The 26,317-nt window shown below is 32.1% G+C and overlaps 3 pseudogenes; all 3 read left to right on the top strand.

Annotated features, from left to right (window-relative positions):
- Window positions 1–1,128: 1,128 nt before the first annotated feature.
- On the top strand, window positions 1,129–3,472 carry LOC149577380 (uncharacterized; annotated as a pseudogene).
- Window positions 3,473–15,067: 11,595 nt separating this feature from the next.
- Window positions 15,068–16,888, top strand: LOC149577379 (uncharacterized; annotated as a pseudogene).
- Window positions 16,889–20,754: 3,866 nt separating this feature from the next.
- On the top strand, window positions 20,755–23,084 carry LOC149577378 (uncharacterized; annotated as a pseudogene).
- The last annotated feature ends 3,233 nt before the right edge of the window (window positions 23,085–26,317 follow it).

Below are 26,317 nucleotides of genomic sequence, written 5' to 3'. Positions count from 1 at the left end.
ATTGCCAAGCTTGGTAGTATCTTTGGAAATTTCCATATGAACCACATTGGGAAGATCTTTGAACCTATTTAAACATATGAATACTTTTATGAAATGACCCATAGGTACAAGCCTATTAACGATGTCACTTGCCTCCCTAAAGATGTGTCGACATGTGTAACCATCTAATATAGAAAGGAGATATTTAATTTTGTCAATGATTCAAACTATTTCCCATCTTATTGTATTTTTCTCTACTAGTAACACAATGGCATTTATTTCATCACTCGACTATTAATTTTGTATAATGTCATTTGATTGCCAACTAAATTTAATGATAAGTTAGGTACACTTTAGCCAAGTAGGAATCCTATGAGGCAAGGCTAACAAAATAGCCACCATCATGTCACCCAACATGTCTGAGATAAGATCACCAGCTCTTTCTTGACCCTAATTATCAAGTGATGAGCTATCAAAGTGTAGTTTGACCCAACTAGGGATCTGGGGGGACTCTTAATAGATTTGCAAATGATAAGGAATTTATACATCTCCTTTAGTCATAAATGTTTATAGCTGCCTTATTATTTGGATGTATTTCTTCACCAAAGAAAACTTCTATTATTATTATTATAATATATACTGTGTAGATCTAAAAGCATTTAAGTTGAATTGTTTAGTGTTAAGAAATGATTTATTGGATTGGTAATAACTTGTGATGAAGACATTCCATATTCTCTCAAACATGAGTATGTTGATTATTACACCTGATTATCCTACTTTATATTAAAGGGCTTATTTTTGTAATGATGTATGCGACCAATAGACCAAAAGTTTTCCAATTTATATTCCAGATGTCTCACGGACCAAATGCGCACCCGAACGCAATTTCTAGTTTCATACACAGTGGCAATATTGAACGACAATGGGTGTTAATGGAAGAATCTACTCTAATGAAGGAGAATGACGTCATAGGGTAGCATAATATATCCTGTCAAATTGAGCTTATTTGCAAGCACGGGGAAATAAATTGGCAAAATAGATCCATTAAGGTGAATTCACTGTACCTAGCTACGAGCTAAGGAAGCTGTATTCTCTATAAAGAAAAGATTAAGCAGTCTTCAGGGTTAACATCACTAAATTCTTCGAAAAATGGATACCATATCGACCTTCTTCGATGCTTATGAAAGGGGTAACGCAGTCGCTACAAGAAAGCTGCTCGGACAGCTTGAGCTGTCAAGCTTAATTCAAAAGAAAACCTTGGAAGGAAGAACATGTTTCCATTTGGTGGTAGTTGCAGGGGATCAAGGCTTTCATATCCTAATATCCACTCTTCTTTTAGTTAGAAGCCTATTCTTCTTCGCTTATTTCTCTTGTTTAACTACTCTTATCTCATAAAACGCAGATTTGTTGTGGGATTTGGCAAAAAGGCTACGAGATTCGGGTCATTCTCTTCCTAAACTCATTTTCTATAATTCGCAAAGCTATGCCTTATTTGTTTGTCCTTCTTAATTGCGTGATTCATGCAGGTTTGATCAACATAATAGAAAAGGCCGATGAAAAAGGAGACACGGCTTTACATTTAGCTGTGAGAAAAAATCGCGTGGAGCTAATTAAACAATTGGTAGATTTGAATGCCAATTTGTGTGAGTATACAAATAATGAAGGAGAAACTCCACTAAAATTGGCAATAAGCCTGGTATCCAGAGAACCTGTAGAGTTTTTAATAACTCGCACATCAAATGCCCTGCACTACATTGTGGAGCTTAACCAAGTCAAGCTTGTGGAACATTTAATTAAGAAAACGGTAAAGTTGTCAGCGCTTATCAATCAGCATTACTGCCCTCCAATAAATCTACGTCCAGAAAATGAAGGTAATGGTGCTACAATTCCCCACCATCTCACGAAAAGTGACCAGCCAGTTGTTCAGCGAGGGGACACTCCTTTGTACATTGCTGCAAAGAACAAATATGAGAGCGTAAGAAACTTTTGGGGTCTTAATGCCCACCAATCTTCACTTTTTAAGGTTACTTTTTTTTTGAATGGATCTAATTGACATTTTGTTGTTTTCCTATGTGGATTAGATGGTGAATTTACTGGTAAAAGTGCCCGGGGTGAACAAGCTTGCGCAGAACAGTGAGGAGAAGACACCATTTGAGATTGCAAGAGAAGTCACTGAGTACCATGAATCATTCAAGATTATTAAAAAGGTGGGAGATTTTAGAGGGAAGCAGAAGCATTTCATGTACTGTGTACCACAGGTGAAACTTAAAAAGTACACCAATGCGAGGTCAATGGTAAAAAAAGCCTACGAAGAGAGACACAATGCAGAGCTCGTTGTGGCGGCACTTTTGGCCACCATGACATATGCTGCTGCTTTCATAGTCTCCGGTGGTTTTCAGTCCGGTGATCAGGCTGGTGTTAAAGAGGATCTTTGGGGCCCTCTTCTTATATCCTTCACTTCATTTAAGCTCTTCATTATTTTCGACTGCACAGCCTTCTTTCTCTCCCTCTTTGTTTGTATCATGTGGGAGATGAGCCCTCATCTTACAATAGAGAACAAGATGAACAAGATGCTGTTCATGACCATCAACAGTTTAGTGGTTTGCTACAGCTTTGCATTCACCGCATACGGTTTTATGTCTACGGTCCATTCGGTTCATGGAATTTAGAAAACTCGGATTTCTACAAATCTTGGTTTAGCCAAATCAAGGTTTTGTATATCTTCATTCTGATTTTTTGGATTTTACTGGAACCGTTTGTTTCACTCGGAAGATGCGTGTGGAGACATATAAAGGCAAATTTCAAAAACTAGTCCAATCTATTGTTTTTACACTCCTTAAAAAACAAAACCAGGTTTTGATTTTCAATTCCTACTTTTTTTAGGAAGTTGGAAAACCTAATTTTGAGGCAAAATTGGAAGTCCTGTATAATAATTCCATGTTGCAAATTTTGAAACAAACGCACAAATTTTCAAATCCAAGTTTTGAAAAAGCCAATTCCTGTCATCTTCATTATTTTCGACTGCATAGCTTTCTTTCTCTCCCTCTTTGTTTGTATCATGTGGGAGATGAGCTCTCAGCTTACGACAGAGAACAAGATGCTGTTCATGACCATCAACAGTTTAGTTGTTTGCTACAGCTTTGCATTCACCGCATACGAGTATATGTCCGTGGTCTATGCGATGATGGCTCGTAAGGTAAAGACCTTCTCTTGGGATATTTTGGGAAGTCTCATTGCCATTACTTTGTGAGGGGTTCTCGCATTTGTGCATCAATCGATACACTTTGTAGTGAAGCGGAAAAGATTTCATCGGCTCCTCAGTGTATCTCTTATACTGGATGAAATTGCTCAAAACGTATGGTTGCTGGTAGAATAGTGTGGGCTTCTCAACGGTCTCCATTCCGCTAATGAAGTTATTCATGATTTTATCTCTGGGCATTGCAAGTTCAGTGGACTGCGTCAGGAAGATGAAGGTAGCTTCAACCAAACTTAGCTTGCTATTGGAAATTACATTTGATGTTTGATTATTGAGATGAGAAACAATATGAAATTAATGTTAAAATATGAAAAGTTATTAAAACAAGAGCTCTTTGAGAGCTGGAGTCCCTACCTCTAGGGAAACAAATTGGACGTAATATTTGTTAAAATTATGGTTTTGAAAAGAGAAGTTATAAATTTTAGCAAATTTACCTTAGATTTTTAGTTAATATTTTAAATTTTAATTTTATAGAATAATGTGGCGACTAGCCATCGTCTAAAAATATACAACATAATGTAATGCATTGTAAAATTGCAAGATTTGAGTAAATGAAATTTTAACTAAGAAATTTAAGATTTTTAGAATTTTATTACATAAGTTTAATTTGGAGATTAATTGTTTTTAATTTTTTTAATTGATATATAGTAAAGTTTATATATATAAAGCAATACAATTCTTAATAGCAATAATATATTTTAATAAAAAATCAAATTTAGTAATTATTGATTTATATAAAACCAATTTTTAAAATAATATAAAATATATTAACATTTTTAAATACTATATTCAAAACTAAAAATTGTGATATTAATATTGATAAGACATTATTTTTGTTGTGAAAGATAAAAAACATGACTTTTTAATAAATCTAATCAACTTGTGACAAATATCTAAAAGATAAAGTTGTAATTATTTTATAATTGTAATGAACTTGTAACAAATATACAAAAGATAAAGTTGTAATTAATAATGAATTTGTCACAAATGTGTAAAAGATAGAGTGCAATTAATGAATTCATTAATGCATGTTAGAAAATATTGTATTTTTTCAAATGGAAAAATAAAATAAACCCCACCAAAAATGTAATGGACCAATTAGAAAAAGGTAATAAATCAATATAAATTAATTTTAAAATAGAAAGTTTGTTGAACTTTAGGCATAACTTTAGAAATAGAGTAATTGTTCTCCAAAAATTAATAGAGTGGGGGTAAAAAAAAACATTAGTACCCTGCCTATTTATAGGCAGGGACTAATAATATATAATTGTTTCTATTATTTAAGAGTTAATGTGTTAGGTTAAAATACGACATTATTGTTGAATCAATAATGTTCAAGTTTTAATGGTAGTTAATATCTGAATTTAGGATCCTGCCTTTGGTTTGGTTGGAAAGTTTCAATGTGTTTTTAGTAGTTGTTTTACATGTTATAAATGATAATATTATGAAATTATAATTTATTTTTTATTAATTTTGTTGATTGGTAAGACATTTAGTTGTTGGAATCCATAACTTTCAATATATATATTCTTATCTTTTATAAAGAAAGATTTAATAATTTATTATAGAACCAGTCATATTTCTTTTTAATTAATACTTTTGATATTAATAAAAATATATTTTAAGGAATTAAATTAATATTTTAACAAAAAAATCTGATATAGGATTGCCCTCATTATCATTCCTCATCCTAAATTATTATTATGGTGAGCTTCACAAATTGTTATTTAATAAAATTTTCATTATATTTAGTTTTATAGTTCTGTTAAATCATTTGGTCTTAATTATTAAATTATTTTTAAATTGGTGCATATTGATTGATTGGTTCTTGTATTGTAATTTCTTTCGACTACAATTAAACTAAAATTATAATTTTACATTTCAAATTGAAAATAAATACTTTTATATAAAAAATAATTTATATGTTGAACATTTGAATTGAAAATAAAACAATTTTAAAACAAATCAAAGTAATGATTGAAACTATATAAATAATAAGAAATACATTCTTATTTTAATTGATATTATTTTGAATTTTGAAAACTTTATTATATTCTATTTATTTATTTAATACATTGAAACATAATGTTTTATCTTCTTCTTTTTGTTCCATCTATTTATTTATTTAATACACTGAAACATAATGTTTTATAGTTCCACCGTGTTTGGGAAATAATTATTTATTTCAAATCGCTTGCAGTTTTGGTAAAGTGTCATTTTGTCAACTCGACTCGGAAGACATTGCAATTAATTATGTCAAGAACATTCACCTTGTGCTCTTTCATTATTATTCCTTTCGTTGAACCATGGTGAGGTTTTATGTTCCCAATTGACCATATACATGCACACAACTTAAATTTATGGATTATAATTAATTTTCAGAATACTTTTAATTTCTTAGCATTCCAATATGCAAAACTTCAAAGCTTAATTTTACTTTATCATGTTGTCCAGCTGTAGCCATCTTTTGTATATATGCCTTATACTCCAGTCAACATCCATCCAATACTTGCAAGGCGCTGTAATGTATGAATAGATTTGATAAAAGTTGATTAAGAAAACAATTTGATTTTATAATACTATAAATTAAAGTTGAATATAAAATAGAGTGATATTTAATTTTAAGTTACATATAATTTAATTAGTATACTTTATAAAAATTAGGTAAAAATGTAGGTGAATATTATTAAAATGAAGTGAGAAATATAAACTACAAGTTGTGGGCCTACTAAAAGATAAGAAACAAATGATTTTTTTTAAAAAGAAGTCTCAAGCATCAAGATTACACAATCTTGTTCTCTAACACTAATATTTTTAATGTCTCCATATTATCACAAGGAAACCCACCCCTCTCTTTAATATCTCAGACACTAACATGCTCTCAAGCCCACTTAGTCAAGTAATCACCCACTTTGTTCTAATTTATGAGAAAGTGGTAATAAGATACAAATTTGAAGGAGTGGCCTTGGCTAATCATTCATGTAAGGGTGACAAATGTGAACATTGGAGAACAAGTTGTTGGGGAAGTTAGGAGGACAAGGTGCTTTTAAGAGAGAAAATGACTTAAGACATAACTGGTTAGTTATCTTAATTATTTTGGACTACAAATGTGCACATATTTAGGGGAGTAATTAGGCTAGTTGGAGAGAATTATGGGGTGGTTTACTTTGGAGTTAGCAAATGTAGGAGGATATTTCACATTAAGGGGTCGAGGCTTAAATAAAAAATAATTTAAATTCTATCTAAAGGAAGTAGCTAAATGAATTGAAATCAAAGGACATGATAATTTACTTAATTTCATAGTTAAAGGGAAGAGCATATATTTGTTTAACAAAATTAATGCAAAAATTTATTTAATCAAATCTACTATATGAGACATAAGAAAAATTAATTAAATAATGCTAAGATATTTTATAAAAAATGGTTCTATTAAAGGAATAACCGAAACCTAATTTATTAATTAAATATAATCAAATTCATGCATTCCCTAGGATGATTTCTGACCAATCCATGATTTTATTTAGCTAGGCCAATCACGATTCTTTAGCTTGTAAACCCTTTTGATATGAGATTATGTGGCACATGCACCCTCATTTCAAGGAGTGCATCAAGTAGAGGTGGAACATTGGATTGCAAGATACAATTATTATAGAATAGTTGGAAGATTAGAAAGTATTAAAAGGGATGTGAGTACTTGGATGAAATCCACTTTTGGGGACATTTTTAAACACAAAAAGATATTACAAAGAAGCTTCAGGATACTCACAGTGCCATGGCTAATGGAGATTACTTTGAGGATATTAACAAGGAAGAAAGGGAATTAAGAAGTAAATGGAAAGAAATTTTTCATAGGGAGGAAATCTCTTGGAAGCAAAGATCCTAGGTCTAGTGCCTTACTGAGGGGGATAGGAATATTGAATTTTTTCACATGTATTTCTCTAAAATGACAATAACCCTATTATGAAGCTACAAAATGACAATAATGGAGAGCATCTTGAGGAAGCTGATTTAGGGAACTAGGATACTAAATACTTTCAAGATATCTACAATCAATCAAAACTTTCTCCTAATAGGATTACGAGTGAGGAACTTCTAATAATCATAACCCTAGTGGTGGATGAGGATATGAGTTATAATTTGATAAAGAAAGTCATTGAGGATGAGTAGAAAGAAGTGATTTTCTCCATGGGAGCCTTCAATGCCTTAGGCTCGAATGACTTCCATCCTGTCTTCTTTCAAGAATTTTGGGACATCATAAAGTATGACCCGACTCCTCTGGCTAGAGACTTTATCAATGAAGGGAGATTGTTAATAGAGTTTAATCAAAATTATATTATTATTGTTCACAAAGTTGGTGAGCCAACCAAAATGAATAATTTATGATCTATCAACCTCTACAATACAATGTACAAGATCCTCTCTAAATCCTTGTCAATCACTGAAACCACTTCTAGACATGTTGATTATCCGATCTCAAAATGGCTTTGTCCCTAGACACTAGATTTTTTTATCCAATTATTACTTCTCATGAAGTCCTACAATCTATATAGAGGAGTAAGAACCCGAAAACGACAATGAAATTGGATATCTCAAAGCCATATTAAAAAATGTGATGGGATTTTATATTTGAAATCATTGCTAGACTTGGATTCGAAGAGAAATTTATCCACTTTCTAAAGGAGACATTCAAGTTTGTCCAATTTTTTTTTCTCCTTAATGACACTCTTTGGAAGCTCTTTAACACCTCTAGAGGGTTTAGGCAACTTGACCCCCTGTTCAGCTATTTATTTATGATTTTTGTTGAGCTCCTTGGAAGAAATTTTATGGCTATGGCTCAATAGGGTTAGATAAAATACATCAAACCTACTATGATCCTTTACCAAGAGGTTCTTCAATAGTTTTTCGATGATAATTTCTTGAATGGAATTTCTTGATTAGAAAGGCTAGATGCTGGAAGAAGCTCCTTGATTGTTATGTCAAGGCTTTGGAACAAAATTTTAACATTTCTTTAGCTCTAAGATAGATCTTCAAGGCTCGAATATAAGGGAGTTAAGTTCCTAAATGGCTATCCTTTCTGACACTTATCTTGGACTACCCATCACTTTTAAGTAGGTTACTCCCCAATTTATGAACTTGATAGTAGTCTATGTAAATAAAGTTGGCAGGATGGAAAGTGAAGGTTCTTAGTAGTCTTGACAAGTTAAAATTACTCTCAAACCTCATTACAGGGTATTCTTTTTATTTCTTATCCCTACTCAAAATTTTTTGAAGTACAACAAAATTTCTTATGGTCAAGAAGATAGGAGATTTCCAGTATGGCTAAATAATTATATTGATAACAACAGGAAATGAGAAAAGCTTCACCAAATCATATAGAAATAAAATTTGATCTTGGAGCTTCAAAAAACTAAGCATCCCAAATTTTAACATTCCCTATCGAGGATTCTATAGCTTGGGATTAAAATACCTCTAGGTATTTTAGTTTCAAATATTCCTATGATATTATAATTGACAATGTGGAGGGCATGGACTGGGATTTTTTTTAGAATCAAGCATCATCCCAAAGATTGACTTCTTGTAATGTCCTCATTTTAGCAGTTGACCAAGTGTGTGTGTGTTAGCCTTGTTCTACATGGTCCTGAGGGCTAACGAAGGGTTTAATGGGATCTTGGAGTGCTTTTGCCTAGTCATTTCTAGTTTGGGCCTAAACGAAGTTGATTTACTCAGTTTCAGGCATACTTACTATTTTTAGTAAGTTAGCAAGACACAGCGTAGGTCAATTTTGGTGATTGGATTTGATACTCGTCGGTGAGAGCTTTTCGATGAGCTATCACTCGCATTATTCGGAGTCCGATTGCTAATACATTTTAATGCCTGAAGTTTTATCAAAGTAACGTCTTATTTAGTTGTAAAATATTAAAGTGTTACTTTAATATTTATTTTATGGGGATGTGTACCCAAGGGAGACATAAGGGGTATTTTAATATATGTTTTATATACTACACATCTTTTATCCCACATTGCCCATATGAGTTGAGCGGACCCTTGGAAATAGAATAAAAGGAAGCATTTGCGGCTTCATTAGGGAGGTTGAATATAAGAAGAAATTGGTGTGTGAGTTGCAGCTCCATTCTTAGCATTTGAGGATGTCTATCCTCTCTTTTAAAATTCTAGATGTCATTCCCTTGGGGTTTGGCCTTTGGAATTCTTTGTTATTGGCTTCATTATCAGGCAATTTAGTTGCATTTCTAGCTACAGGGAGATTTGGTATTTTGTTTCTATCTTCTTCGCTACTTTTTCGATGCTTATGCCACTTTGAGGGAATGATATTACGAAGGTAGTGGACTGATTGAAGGACGAAGCACTGTAGCGGAAAGTTCGAAAGCATGGGCTGGAGTATTATGTCAATACTGCTGAAGTAATTAGTGAGTTGATAAATCTGCCATGTATTTAGTTTTATGAATTCTGAAAATAACATTTTATTAGTAGCAGTTCATTTCCACTTTGCATATTATTGTAGTTTCTTTCTTGTTTATGTTGTATGATACCAATTCCATGCACAAAACACAACAAACAAATAAACGTTTGATTTTCGGAGTTATAAGGGGTTTAAAACATTAAACGGAGAAATAAGAGGTTGAATGCAAACTGTGTGACAAAATTCCTTTCAGCAAATTGGTTTAGTTTTTCGGGACATCTAGGATGCCCATTACACTTGTTCCTATGGGCGACACTAGATGGAAGCGTACTCTTTCTTTTCTTCTTTTAGCTATTCTTCATTTATTTTTATTCTCACTAACCGCTTGACTCCAAAAATGCAGACTTTTAGGGAGAGCTAGAAGCAAAGTTACGCGACCAAGGTTATTCTCTGCGCAACATATTTGGATAAATTAATGGCCCGAGCTTTATTTGACTGTCTTTCTTATTAACCAGACGATTCATGCAGGTTTAATGAACCAAATACAAAACATGGATGCAAAAGGAGATACAGCTTTGCATTTAGCTGTAAGAGAAGATCTCATTGATTTGGTGAAAATATTGGGAATGGAAGTTTGTATAATTGAACAAATAGAAAAGGAGAAACTCCCCTAAAGGCGATGATATCTCCAGCAACTCCCACTCATCGTCCTCGTGCTACTTGAACCCTGTTTAGCCTTTAGGGCTCAATAAGGCCATGTGGTGCTCGTATATTCCTCTCACACGTTATGTGGTATACAATGGTGTATTGGGATGGTTAGATTATATTGTTGTAGTTTTTATTACATATGTTCACAATATAATTGAAATGTAACTGTTGTAGGAAGATGGTTAAAAAAATTGTATTCTTCTTTTTTGAAAACTTTGATATTTTTATTTTAAATATACAATTTCTCTCCCAATTTTATATATGTAACTTTTATATTTATATTTTAAATACTTTTTATTATTTTTATAATCAATAATATGTTTTTTTATTTTTATGATTAGATAAATAAATGATATAAGAAAAAATCTTGTTTTATAACAAATTTTTTTCTAAGTGACCATAATTTTTATTTAATTATTTTCTATTAGTTTCATAGATCAAATAGATATAAAAATTTTAGTGTTATAAAAGATGATCTGGACTTGTGGTTAGGTACTCAAAGATTTTGGGATATCAAAGTGTCTCACTACTACAAGGAGGTCAATTCAACCACCTATTTGTTACCTAACTTGGGGGCGGGGCTATAACAAGGGTCTATGTGAAGAATAATGGTGTTCAAAATTCATAAAAAATTCAGTTCCACCATTAATGTTCTAGTTCAAAATAAAGATTATCATGAGTGATTATGGTCCCATTGCACGATTTTTGGATGGATTATATAGTTTAATGAAATAGGTTTTTGTTTCCTATACTTCATTGTAATGTGAAATCATGCAACACCATATTAGATTGCATATTATAAGGAGAACTATTGTCTCATGTAGTTGACATTCTCATTTTTCAATGTGAGATTTGTGAACTCCTCGAGATAGTTTATATTAGCTTTTTCTAAATAATACTTTTAAATTGATATAATTGCATTCACATAAGGCAAGCGTTATAATAAAAAAAAAATGCTTTATGTTATTGCAAAAATAGGGCCTACTTTGTTTGATATTATAGGTTACTTCTTTGTTAAGAATTTATTGATATTGGTATATTTGATTGGCATGTATAGCTCCTAACGCTAGGCTCTACTTCTTCTTTCATGTCATCCCTCAGCATGAACTTGACTTGACTATAACTAAATTGACCTTCTAAATTACTCGACATGCATTGCCTTCTAAATCACTTGGAAACCAATTAAATGCTTGGCAACATTTGTGCATGAAAAAATAGTTACACATTGTTGACTAATTGGACATTGGTTAATGCAATATATACTACTACAATAATAAAATAAACAATGTGAGAATGTTTTGTGTTGCAAGTTCATTTTCATGATAAGTATTTTATACTACAACTCGGTAACAATAACATAATAACTGTAAGGTAACACTAATTTTTTATGAGTTCATTGAATGATATCTTTTGATGTTAATCATTAAGCTATATAGTTACTAAAATGTTTTAAAGCCCTATAAGATAACTGGATCTAATGGATTCACCCCCCCAAAGGTAAAGATTATTTAATTAATACAAAAATGGATAGGGCATAAACATGACCAATAATGTAACTTCAATTCAGAACAAATGACACGAAATGAAGCCACAAGAATTCAATTCAAACAACTAGCTAAATGAAAAAAATATATGGGAATTATTAACAACAAAAAACTAGTTAACCTATATAACAAACAAAAAAAAAAAAAAAAAACTAAGCCAATATGCGGATAAGGAAACCTTTCCTAGTATTCATTAAGATCCTTCAAATTACAAACTACAGAGGGTTTTTTAGACAATGAAAAAACTTTTAAAGAGGACACATTATCTTTGGTATCAACCTCCAAGATTTTATCTCTCTTTCTACATTTTTCCTTGTTTTTCCCAATCTCCAAGTGTAAGAAATTAATTCATAGGGTGGTCTTTTGAAAAATATCATTTCTATAGGTAAAAATGCCCTAGATATTTCTATTGAGACAAGACAGATTCCCCTTCATAGCTTCTAGTGCACACACACTTTTATTTTTCTCGTCCACTATGGTAATCTGGTTCTTGACATGTTTTCTTGACTCTTTCATTTCTACCTAGTTGTTGAAATTTTTAGTGGAATCATTAGCAATTTCCCTATCCTCTTATCAACCTTGCCTAGAATCTAATTCTTCACTTTTTTCTTTGATTCAACTAAAACCTAAAAACCTATTAATTTGATTCCTTATAATTTTGAGTTACAAATAAGTCATTTACAAATGAGATTATAGCAATTATAAAACACAAAAATATCTTCCAAAATTCTCCTAAGTGCGTCCAAATCATAGAGAACCTAAATGTTTACATTAGTATCCTCTCTAGTTGGGAATTTGTTTTTACCGACAACAAGGTCTTCAAGGTAATCTAAGTAGACTACATCAAGGGAGGGGAAATTTCTGGACCAATAATGAGAATTACAAACAATGTTATCAAGAACACAAAATGACTTTGTGAACTAGGGTGAAATACTATATTTAGAAACCTCAATTTGGTCATCGTTAGATTTTTCTAAGCCTAGATCTTTGTATTTGGCCTTTATGAGGGTATTACCTATTGTTGACCATAGGTAGTAGCAGTACATAATAATTGGTCGGTAGATGGATTGTGGAGAAAATAGGGTTGAAAGAATATATAATGAAGGATGGAGAAGTGATCACTTGCAGAGTAAGATCTAGGTATAAGTCATATTGACATAGAATGAGACAAAAGTAAAAGGGGGGATCATCCTTACTCTTACATTTAGAAATAGAGTGAGATTCAAATAGAAGTGATAGTTAAATTTGACAAACTAGAAAAAATGATTAAGATTAGGAATTATATGAGAGTAGAGTATTTTGAGTCTACCTTCCAATGTGATGAAATTGAATAGAATAATTTTCACATCCTTCCATTACCTGCATAGCTCAAGCTAGTTCAAATCATTTTGTAACTAGACGCAACTCTCTCTCTTTATGGTTTAGAAAACTTTTGATGAATGGTTTGCAATGCCCCTTAAAATGAAAAGGCATCCCTTTACCCTCTATAATAAGTGTCATCATTGGAACAATAGTTTCTGTCAAGACAACAAATAACACTTCTCCATCACAAAGTTTTTCACAATCCCCAGATATTGCATTCTTCTAAAAAATATTTTAGGGTTCGATGCCTTCATATCATTCATGTACTTGTCAACATGGCCCTTATCAATGACTTTATACACCTTCCAATTACTCTTACAATCTTTTTAGTATAAAATTTGATTTGATCTAGCTCTCCACCCATGTTGTTAATAAAGAAAGGGTAAATCGAGGAAATAATAGGTGAAATGAGAATCGGGAGCTAAGATAAAATTAAAATATTAAATCTCAATCTCAAAGTAAAGTATTGTAGTTTTTGCATCGTCATTAACTTGACCATGAGTATCATTATTGCCAAGCTTGGTAGTATCTCTGGAAATTTCCACATGAACCACATTGGGAATATCTTTGAACCTATTTAAACATATGAATACTTTTATGAAATGACCCATAGCTACAAGCCTATTAACGATGTCACTTGCCTCCCTAAAGATGTGTCGACATTTGTAACCATCTAATATAGAAAGGAGATATTTAATTTTTTCAATGATTCAAACTATTTCCCATCTTATTGTATTTTTCTCTACTAGTAACACAATGGCATTTATTTCATCACTCGACTATTAATTTTGTATAATGCCATTTGATTGCCAACTCCATTTAATGATAAGTTATGTACACTTTAGCCAAGTAGGAATCCTATGAGGCAAGGTTAACAAAATAGCCACCATCATGTCACCCAACATGTCTGAGATAAGATCACCAGCTCTTTCTTGACCCTAATTATCAAGTGATGAGTTGTCAAAGTTTAGTTTGACCCAACTAGGGATCTGGGGGGACCACTTAACTAGGTTTCTTACTCTTATAATGTGTCCAATCCTTAGAAAGAGGGCTCTTATGAGTAATATGGTAAATATTGTTTATAATTTCCTTTATGTTATTTATTTTCAAATGAATAAAAGTTTTCTCTTAAAGCCAACATTATTCCTAAAAACTTGACTCTTAATAGATTTGCAAATTATAAGGAATTTATACATCTCCTTTAGTCATAAATGTTTATAGCTACCTTATTATTTGTATGTATTTCTTCACCAAAGAAAAATTCTATTATTATTATTATTATAATATATAATGTGTAGATCTAAAAGCATTTAATTTGAATTGTTTAGTGTTAAGAAATGATTTATTGGATTGGTAATAACTTGTGATGAAGACATTCCACATGCTCTCAAACATGAGTATGTTGATTATTACACCTGATTATCCTCCTTTATATTAAAGGGCTTATTTTTGTAATGATGTATGCGACCAATAGACCAAAAGTTTTCCAATTTATATTCCAGATGTCTCACAGACAAAATGCGCACCCGAACGCAATTGCTAGTTTCATACACGGTGGCAATATTGAACGACAATGGGTGTTAATGGAAGAATCTAATCTAATGGAGGAGAATGATGTCATAGGGTAGCATAATATATCCTGTCAAATTGAGCTTATTGGCAAGCACGGGGATATAAATTGGCAACATAGATCCAGTAATGTGAATTCACTGTACCCAGCTACGAGCTAAGGAAGCTGTATCATCTATAAAGAAAAGATTAAGCAGTCCTCAGGGTTAACGTCACTAAATTCTTCAAAAAATGGATACCATATCGACCTTCTTCGATGCTTATGAAAGGGGTAATGCAGTCGCTGCAAGAAAGCTGCTCGGACAGCTTGAGCTGTCAAGCTTAATTCAAAAGAAAACCTTTGAAGGAAGAACATGTTTCCATATGGTGGTAGCTGCAGGGGATCAAGGTTTTCATGTCTTAAAATCCACTCTTCTTTTAGTTAGAAGCCTATTCTTCTCTTATTTCTCTTGTCTAACTACTCTTATCTTATAAAACGCAGATTTGTTGTGGGATTTGGCAAAACGGCTACGAGATTCGGGTCATTCTCTTCCTAAACTCATTTTCTATAATTCACAAAGCTATGCCTTATTTGTTTGTCCTTCTTAATTGCGTGATTCATGCAGGTTTGATCAAGATAATAGAAAAGGCCGATGAAAAAGGAGACACGGCTTTACATTTAGCTGTGAGAAAAAATTGCGTGGAGCTAATTAAACAATTGGTAGATTTGAATGCCAATTTGTGTGAGTATACAAATAATGAAGGAGAAACTCCACTAAAATTGGCAGTAAGCCTGGTATCCAGAGAACCTGTAGAGTTTTTAATAACTCGCACATCAAATGCCCTTCACTACATTGTGGAGCTTAACCAAGTCAAGCTTGTGGAACATTTAATTAAGAAAACGGTAAAGTTGTCAGCGCTTATCAATCAGCATTACTGCCCTCCAACAAATCCACGTCCAGAAAATGAAGGTAATGGTGCTACAATTCCCCGCCATCTCACGGAAAGTGACCAGCTAGTTGTTCAGCGAGGGGACACTCCTTTGTACATTGCTGCAAGGAACAAATATTAGAGCGTAAGAAACTTTTGGGGTCTTAATGCCCACCAATCTTCACTTTTTAAGGATACTTTTGATTTGAATGGATCTAATTGACATTCTGTTGTTTTCCTTTGTGGATTAGATGGTGAATTTACTGGTAAAAGTGCCCAGGGTGAACAAGCTTGCGCGGAACAGTGAGGAGAAGACACCATTTGAGATTGCAAGAGAAGTCACCGAGTACCATGAATCATTCAGGATTATTAAAAAGGTGGGAGATTTTAGAGGGAAGCAGAAGCATTTCATGTACTGTGTACCACAGGTGAACCTTAAAAAGTACAACAATGCGAGGTCAATGGTAAACAAAGGCTACGAAGAGAGACACAATGCAGAGCTCGTTGTGGCGGCACTTTTGGCCACCATGACATATGCCGCTGCTTTCACAGTCCCTGGTGGTTTTCAGTCCGGTGATCAGGCTGGTGTTAAAGAGGATCTTGGGAGCCCTCTTCTTATATCCTTCACTTCGTTTAAGCTCTTCATTATTTTCGACTGCATAACCTTCTTTCTCTCCCTCTTTGTTTGTATCATGTGGGAGATGAGCCCTCAGCTTACAATAGAGAACGAGATGAACAAGATGTTGTTCATGACCATCAACAGTTTAGTGGTTTGCTATAGCTTTGCATTCACTGCATACGGTTTTATGTCTACGGTCCGTTTGGTTCATGGATTTTATGTCTGCAGTCTATATGATGATGACTCGTAAGGTAAAGACCTTCTCTTGGGTTATTTTTGGAAGTCTCATTGCCATTACTTTGTCTGGGGTTCTCGCATTTGTGCATCAATCGATACACTTTGTAGTGAAGCGGGCAAGATTTCATCGGCTCGTCAGTGTATCTCTTATACTGGATGAAATTGCTCAAAACGTATGGTAGCTAGTAGAATAGTGTGGGCTTCTCAACGGTCTCCATTCTGCTGATGAAGTTATTCATGATTTTATCTCTGGGCATTGCAGGTTTAGTGGATTGCAATTCATATAATTGCATTCACATAAGACAAGTGTTATAATTAAAAAAAAATGCTTTATGTTATTGCAAAAATAGGGCCTACTTTGTTTGATATTATAGGTTACTTCTTTGTTAAGAATTTATTGATATTGGTATATTTGATTGTAGAAAATTTATTTGTGAAACATGTTCTACATATTTTTTGTGTCATTTCAAACATATTTACAAAAACTATCTAACTCAGCATGTATAGCTCCTGATGCTAGGCTCTACTTCTTCTTTCATGTCATCCCTCAGCATAAACTTGACTTGACTATAACTAAATTGACCTTCTAAATTACTCGACATGCATTGCCTTCTAAATCACTTGGAAACTATTTAAATGCTTGGCAACATTTGTGCACTTGTGCATGAAAAAATAGTTACACATGGTTGTCTAATTGGACATTGGTTAATGCAATATATACTCCTACAATAATAAAATAAACAATGTGAGAATGTTTTATGTGTTGCAAGTTCATCTTCATGATAAGTATTTTATACTACAACTCAGTAACAATAACACAATAACTGTAAGGTAACACTAATTTTTTATGAGTTCATTGAATGATATCTTTTGATGTTAATCATTAAGCTATATAGTTACTAAAATGTTTTAAAGCCCTATAAGATAACTGGATATAATGGATTCACCCCCCCAAAGGTAAAGATTATTTAATTAATAAAAAAATGGATAGCGCATAAACATGACCAATAATGTAACTTCAATTCAGAACAAATGACACGAAATGAAGTCACAAGAATTCAATTCAAACAACTAGCTAAATGAAAAAAATATGTTGGAGTTATTAACAACAAAAAACTAGTTAACCTACATAACAAACAAAAAAAAAAAAAAAACTAAGCCAATATGGGGATAAGGAAACCTTTCCTAGTATTCATTAAGATCCTTCAAATTATAAACTACAGAGGCTTTTCTAAACAATGAAAAAACTTTAAAAGAGGACACATCATCTTTGGCATCAACCTCCAAGATTTTATCTCTCTTTCTACATTTTTCCTTGTTTTTCTCAATCTTCAAGTGTAAGAAACTAATTCATAGGGTGGTCTTTTCAAAAATATCATTTCTATATGTAGAAATGCCCTAGATATTTCTATTGAGACAAGAGAGATTCCCCTTCATTGCTTCTAGTGCACACACACTTTTATTTTTCTCGTCCACTATGGTAATCTGGTTCTTGACATGTTTTCTTGACTCTTTCATTTCTACCTAGTTGTTGAAATTTTTAGTGGAATCATTAGCAATTTCCCTATCCTCTTATCAACCTTGCCTAGAATCTAATTCTTCACTTTTTTCTTTGCTTCAACTAAAACCTCCAACCTATTAATTTGATTCCTTATAATTTTGAGTTACAAATAAGACATTTATAAATGAGATTATAACAATTATAAAACACAAAAATATCTTCAAAAATTCTCCTAAGTGTGTCCAAATCATAGAGAACCTAAATGTTTACATTAGTATCCTCTCTAGTTGGGAATTTTTTTTTATAGACAACAAGGTCTTCAAGGTAATCTAAGTAGACTACATCAAGGGAGGGGAAATTTCTGGACCAATAATGAGAATTAGAAACAATGTTATCAAGAACACAAAATGACTTTGTGAACTAGGGTGAAATACTATATTTAGAAACCTCAATTTGGTCATCATTAGATTTTTCTAAGCCTAGATCTTTGTATTTGGCCTTTATGAGGGTATTACCTATTGCTGACCATAGGTAGTAGCAGTACAAAATCATTGGCCGGTAGATGGATTGTGGAGAAAATAGGGTTGAAACAATATATAATGAAGGATGGAGAAGTGATCACTTGCAGATTAAGATCTAGGTATAAGTCATATTGACATAGAATGAGACAACAGTAAAGGGGGGATCATCCTTACTCTTACATTTAGAAATAGATTGAGATTCAAATAGAAGTGAAAGTTAAATTTGACAAACTAGAAAAAAAAATTAAGACTAGGAATTATATGAGAGTAGAGTATTTTGAGTCTACCTTCCAATGTGATGAACTTGAATAGAATAATTTTCACTTCCTTCCATTACCTGCATAGCTCAAGCTAGTTCAAATTATTTTGTAACTAGACGCAACTCTCTCTCTTTATGGTTTAGAAAACTTTTGATGGATGGTTTGCAATGCCCCTTAAAATGTAAAGGCATCCCTTTACCCTCTATAATAAGTGTCATCAATTGAACAATAGTTTCTGTCAAGACAACAAATAACACTTCTCCATCACAAAGTTTTTCACAATCCCCAGATATTGCATTCTTTTAAAAAATATTTTAGGGTTCGATGCCTTCATATCATTCATGTACTTGTCAACATGGCCCTTATCAATGACTTCATACACCTTCTAGTTACTCTTAAAATCTTTTTAGGATAAAATTTGATTTGATCTAGCTCTCCACCCATGTTGTTCATAAAGAAAGGGTAAATCGAGGAAATAATAGGTGAAATGAGAATCGGGAGCTAAGATAAAATTAAAATATTAAATCTCAATCTCAAAGTAAAGTATTGTAGTTTTTGCATCGTCATTAACTTGACCATGAGTATCATTATTGCCTAGCTTTATAGTATCTTTGGAAATTTCCATATGAACCAAAAGATCTTTGAACCTATTTAAACATATGAATACTTTTATGAAATGACCCATAGCTACAAGCCTATTAACGATGTCACTTGCCTCCCTAAAGATGTGTCAACATTTGTAACCATCTAATATAGAAAGGAGATATTTAATTTTGTCAATGATTCAAACTATTTCCCATCTTATTGTATTTTTCTCTACTAGTAACACAATGGCATTTATTTCATCACTCGACTATTAATTTTGTATAATGTCATTTGATTCCCAACTCCATTTAATGATAAGTTACGTACACTTTAGCCAAGTAGGAATCCTTTGAGGCAAGGTTAACAAAATAGCCACCATCATGTCACCCAACATGTCTGAGATAAGATCACCAGCTCTTTCTTGACCCTAATTATCAAGTGATGAGTTGTTAAAGTTTAGTTTGACCCAACTAGGGATCTTGGGGGACCACTTAACTGGGTTTCTTACTCTTATAATGTGTCCAATCCTTAGAAAGAGGGCTCTTATGAGTAATATGGTAAATATTGTTTATAATTTCCTTTATGTTATTTATTTTCAAATGAATAAAAGTTTTCTCTTAAAGCCAACATTATTCCTAAAAACTTGACTCTTAATAGATTTGCAAATTATAAGGAATTTATACATCTCCTTTAGTCACAAATGTTTATAGCTACCTTATTATTTGGATGTATTTCTTCACCAAAAAAAAATTCTATTATTATTATTATAATATATAATGTGTAGATCTAAAAGCATTTAAGTTGAATTGTTTAGCGTTAAGAAATGATTTATTGGATTGGTAATAACTTGTGATGAAGACATTCCATATTCTCTCAAACATGAGTATGTTGATTATTACACCTGATTATCCTCCTTTATATTAAAGGGCTTATTTTTGTAATGATGTATGCGACCAATAGACCAAAAGTTTTCCAATTTATATTCCAGATGTCTCACAGACCAAATGCGCACCCGAACGCAATTGCTAGTTTCATACACGGTGCCGATATTGAACGACAATGGGTGTTAATGGAAGAATCTACTCTAATGGAGGAGAATGACGTCATAGGGAAGCATAATATATCCTGTCAAATTGAGCTTATTGGCAAGCACGAGGAAATAAATTGGCAACATAGATCCATTAAGGTGAATTCACTATACCCAGCTACGAGCTAAGGAAGCTGTATTCTCTATAAAGAAAAGATTAAGCAGTCTTCAGGGTTAACGTCACTAAATTCTTCGAAAAATGGATACCATATCGACCTTCTTCGATGCTTATGAAAGGGGTAACGCAGTCGCTACAAGGAAGCTGCTCGGACAGCTTGAGCTGTCAAGCTTAATTCAAAAGAGAACCTTGGAAGGAAGAACATGTTTGCATATGGCGGTAGTTGCAGGGGATCAAGGCTTTCATGTCTTAATATCCACTCTTCTTTTAGTTAGAAGCCTATTCTTCTTCGCTTATTTCTCTTGTTTAACTACTCTTATCTCATAAAACACAGATTTGTTGCGGGATTTGGAAAAAAGGCTACGAGATTCGGGTCATTCTCTTCCTAAACTCATTTTCTATAATTCGCAAAGCTATGCCTTATTTGTTTGTCCTTCTTAATTGCGTGATTCATGCAGGTTTGATCAACATAATAGAAAAGGCCGATGAAAAAGGAGACACGGCTTTACATTTAGCTGTGAGAAAAAATTGCGCGGAGCTAATTAATCAATTTTGTAGGTTTGAATGCCAATTTGTGTGAGTATACAAATAATGAAGGAGAAACTCCACTAAAATTGGCAGTAAGCCTGGTATCCAGAGAACCTGTAGAGTTTTTAATAACTCGCACATCAAATTCCCTTCACTACATTGTGGATCTTAACCAAGTCAAGCTTGTGGAACATTTAATTAAGAAAACGGTAAAGTTGTCAGCGCTTATCAATCAGCATTACTGCCCTCCAACAAATCCGCGTCCAGAAAATGAAGGTAATGGTGCTACAATTCCCCACCATCTCATGGAAAGTGGCTAGCCAGTTGTTCAGCGAGGGGACACTCCTTTGTACATTGCTGCAAGGAACAAATATGAGAGCGTAAGAAACTTTTGGGGTCTTAATCCCCACCAATCTTCACTTTTTAAGGATACTTTTGTTTTGAATGGATCTAATTGACATTCTGTTGTTTTCCTATGTGGATTAGATGGTGAATTTACTGGTAAAAGTGCCCAGGGTGAACAAGCTTGCGCGGAACAGTGAGGAGAAGACACCATTTAAGATTGCAAGAGAAGTCACCGAGTACCATGAATCATTCAGGATTATTAAAAAGGTGGGAGATTTTAGAGGGAAGCAGAAGCATTTCATTTACTGTGTACCACAGGTGAACCTTAAAAAGTACAACAATGCGAGGTCAATGTTAAACAAAGCCTACGAAGAGAGACACAATGCAGAGCTCGTTGTGGCGGCACTTTTGGCCACCATGACATATGCCGCTGCTTTCACAGTCTCGGGCAGTTTTCAGTCCGGTGATCAGGCTGGTGTTAAAGAGGATTTTTGGGGCCCTCTTCTTATATCCTTCACTTCGTTTAAGCTCTTCATTGTTTTCGACTGCACAGCCTTCTTTCTCTCCCTCTTTGTTTGTATCATGTGGGAGATGACCCCACGGCTTACAATAGAGAACAAGATGTTGTTGATGACCATCAACAGTTTAGTGGTTTGCTACAGCTTTGCATTCACCGCATACGGTTTTATGTCTACGGTCCGTTCGGTTCATGGAATTTAGAAAATCCGGATTTTTACAAATCTTGGTTTAGCCAAATCAAGGTTTTGTATATCTTCATTCTGATTTTTGGGATTTTATTGGAACCGTTTGTTTCACTCGGAAGATGCGTGTGAAAACATATAAAGGGAAATTTCAAAAAATAGTCCAATCTATTGTTTTTACACTCCTTAAAAAACAAAACCAGGTTTTGATTTTCAATTCCTACTTTTTTTAGGAAGTTGGAAAACCTGATTTTGAGGCAAAATTGGAAGTCCTGTATGCTAATTCCATTTTGCAAATTTTGAAACAAACGCACAAATTTTCAAATCTAGGTTTTGAAAAAGCCAATTCCTGTCATCTTCATTATTTTCAACTGCATAGCCTTCTTTCTTTCCCTCTTTGTTTGTATCATGTGGGAGATGAGCTCTCAGCTTACGACAGAGAACAAGATGTTGTTGATGACCATCAACAGTTTAGTTGTTTGCTACAGCTTTGCATTCACCGCATACGGGTTTATGTCCGCGGTTTATGCAATGATGGCTCGTAAGGTAAAGACCTTCTCTAGGGTTATTTTGGGAAGTCTCATTGCCATTACTTTGTGTGGGGTTCTCGCATTTGTGCATCAATCGATACACTTTGTAGTGAAGCGGACAAGATTTTATCGGCTCCTCAGTGTATCTCTTATACTGGATGAAATTGCTCAAAACGTATGGTTGCTAGTAGAATAGTGTGGGCTTTTCAATGGTCTCCATTCCGCTGATGAAGTTATTCATGATTTTATCTCTGGGCGTTGCAAGTTCAGTGGACTGCGTCAGGAAGATGAAGGTAGCTTCAACTAGGCTTAGCTTGCTATTGGAAATTACATTTGATGTTTGATTATTGAGATGAGAAACAATATGAAATTAATGTTAAAATATGAAAAGTTATTAAAAAAAAGAGCTCTTTGAGAGTTGGAGTCCTTACCTCTAGGGAAACAAATTGGACGTAATATTTGTTAAAATTATGGTTTTGAAAAGAGAAGTTATAAATTTAAGCAAATTTACTTTAGATTTTTAGTTAATATTTTAAATTTTAATTTTATAGAATAATGTGGCAGCTAGCCATCCTCTAAAAATATACAACATAATGTAATGCATTGTAAAATTGCAAGATTTGAGTAAATAAAATTTTAACTAAGAAATTTAAGATTTTTAGAATTTTATTACATAAGTTAAATTTGGAGATTAATTGTTTTTAATATTTTAAATTGATATATAGTAACGTTTAAACATATAAAGCAATACAATTCTTAATAGCAATAATATATTTTAATAAAAAATCAAATTTAGTAATTATTGATTTATATAAAACCAATTTTTAAAATAATATAAAATATATTAACATTTTTAAATACTATATTCAAAACTAAAAATTGTGATATTAATATTGATAAGACATTATTTTTGTTGTGAAAGATAAAAAACATGACTTTTTAATAAATCTAATCAACTTGTGACAAGTATCTAAAAGATAAAGTTGTAATTATTTTATAACTCTAATGAACTTGTGACAAATATACAAAAGATAAAGTTGTAATTAATAATGAACTTGTCACAAATATGTAAAAGATAGAGTGCAATTAATGAATTCATTAATGCATGTTAGAAAATATTGTACTTTTTCAAATGGAAAAATAAAATAAACCCCACCAAAAATGTAATGGACCAATTAGAAAAAGGTAATAAATCAATATAAATTAATTTTAACATAGAAAGTTTGTTGAACTTTAGGCATAACTTTAGAAATAGAGTAATTGTTCTCCAAAAATTAATAGAGGGGGGGTAAAAAAAAACATTAGTACCCTGCCTATTTATAGGCAGGGACTAATAATATATAATTGTTTCTATTATTTAAGAGTTAATGTGTTAGGTTAAAATACGACATTATTGTTGAATCAATAATGTTCAAGTTTTAATGGTAGTTAATATCTGAATTTAGGATCCTACCTTTGGTTTGGTTGGAAAGTTTCAATGTGTTTTTGGTAGTTGTTTTAGATGTTATAAATGATAATATTATGAAATTATAATTTTTTTAAAATTAATTTTGTTGATTGGTAAGACATTTAGTTGTTGGAATCCTTAACTTTCAATATATATATTCTTATCTTTTATAAAGAAAGATTTAATAATTTATTATAGAATCAGTCATATTTCTTTTTAATTAATACTTTTAATATTAATAAAAATATATTTTGAGGAATTAAATTAATATTTTAACAAAAAAATCTGATATAGGATTGCCCTCATTATCATTCCTCATCCTAAATTATTATTATGGTGAGCTTCACAAATTGTTATTTAATAAAATTTTCATTTTATTTAATTTTATAGTTCTGTTAAATCATTTGATCTTAATTATTAAATTATTTTTAAATTGGTGCATATTGATTGATTGGTTCTTGTATCGTAATTTCTTTCGACAACAATTTAAATAAAATTATAATTTTACATTTCAAATTGAAAATAAATACTTTTATATAAAAAATAATTTATATGTTGAACATTTGAATTGAATATAAAACAATTGTAAAACAAATCAAAGTAATGATTGAAACTATATAAATAATAAGAAATACATTCTTATTTTAATTGAAATTATTTTGAATTTAGAAAACTTTATTATATTCTATTTATTTATTTAATACATTGAAACATAATGTTTTATCTTCTTCTTATTGTTCCATCTATTTATTTATTTAATACACTGAAACATAATGTTTTATAGTTCCACCGTGTTTGGGGAATAATTATTTATTTCAAATCGCTTGCAGTTTTGGTAAAGTGTCATTCTATCAACTCGACTCGGAAGACATTGCAATTCCTTCTGTCGAGAACATTCACCTTGTGCTCTTTCATTATTATTCCTTTCGTTGAACCATGGCGAGCTTTTATGTTCCCAATTGACCACATACATACACACAACTTAAATTTATGGATTATAATTAATTTTCAGAATACTTTTAATTTCTTAACATTCCAATATGCAAAACTTCAAAGCTTAATTTTACTTTATCATGTTGTCCAGGTGTAGCCATCTTTTTTATATATGCCTTATACTCCAGTCAACGTCCATCCAGTACTTGCAAGGCGCTATAATGTATGAATAGATTTGATAAAAGTTGATTAAGAAAACAATTTGATTTTATAATACTATAGATTAAAGTTGAATATAAAATAGATTGATATTTAATTTTAAGTTACATATAATTTAATTAGTATACATTATAAAAATTAGGTAAAAATGTAGCTGAATATTATTAAATTGAAGTGAGAAATATAAAGTACAAGTTGTGGGCCTACTAAAAGATAAGAAACAAATGATTTTTTTTTAAAAAGAAGTCTCGAGCATCAAGATTACATAATCTTGTTCTCTAACACTAATATTTCTAATGTCTCCATATTATCACAAGGAAACCCACCCCTCTCTTTTATATCTCAGCCACTAACATGCTCTCAAGCCCACTTAGTCAAGTAATCACCCACTTTGTTCTAATTTATGAGAAAGTGGTAATAAGATACAAATTTGAAGGAGTGGCTTTGGCTAATCATTCATGTAAGGGTGACAAATGTGAACATTGGAGAACAAGTGGTTGGGGAAGTTAGGAGGACAAGGTGCTTTTAAGAGAGAAAATGACTTAAGACATAATTGGTTATTTATCTTAATTATTTTGGACTACAAATGTGCACATATTTAGGGGAGTAATCAGGCTAGTTGGAGAGAATTATGGGGTAGTTTACTTTGGAGTTAGCAAATGTAGGAGGATATTTCACATTAAGGGGCCGAGGCTTAAATTAAAAATAATTTAAATTCTATCTAAAGGAAGTAGCTAAATGAAATGAAATCAAAGGACATTATAATTTACTTAATTTCATAGTCAAAGTGAAGAGCATATATTTATTAAACAAAATTAATGCAAAAATTTATTTAATCAAATCTACTGTATGAGACATAAGAAAAATTAATTAAATAATGCTAAGATATTTTATAAAAAATGGTTCTATTAAAGGAATAACCGAAACCTAATTTATTAATT

This window comes from Cupressus sempervirens, chromosome 1, assembly GCF_028749045.1.
Source record: "Cupressus sempervirens isolate cs-2001-9-10 chromosome 1, ASM2874904v1, whole genome shotgun sequence".
NCBI lineage: Eukaryota > Viridiplantae > Streptophyta > Pinopsida > Cupressales > Cupressaceae > Cupressus > Cupressus sempervirens.
Note: the sequence above shows the minus strand (reverse complement) of the source record. Positions and strands in the feature narration are given on the sequence as shown.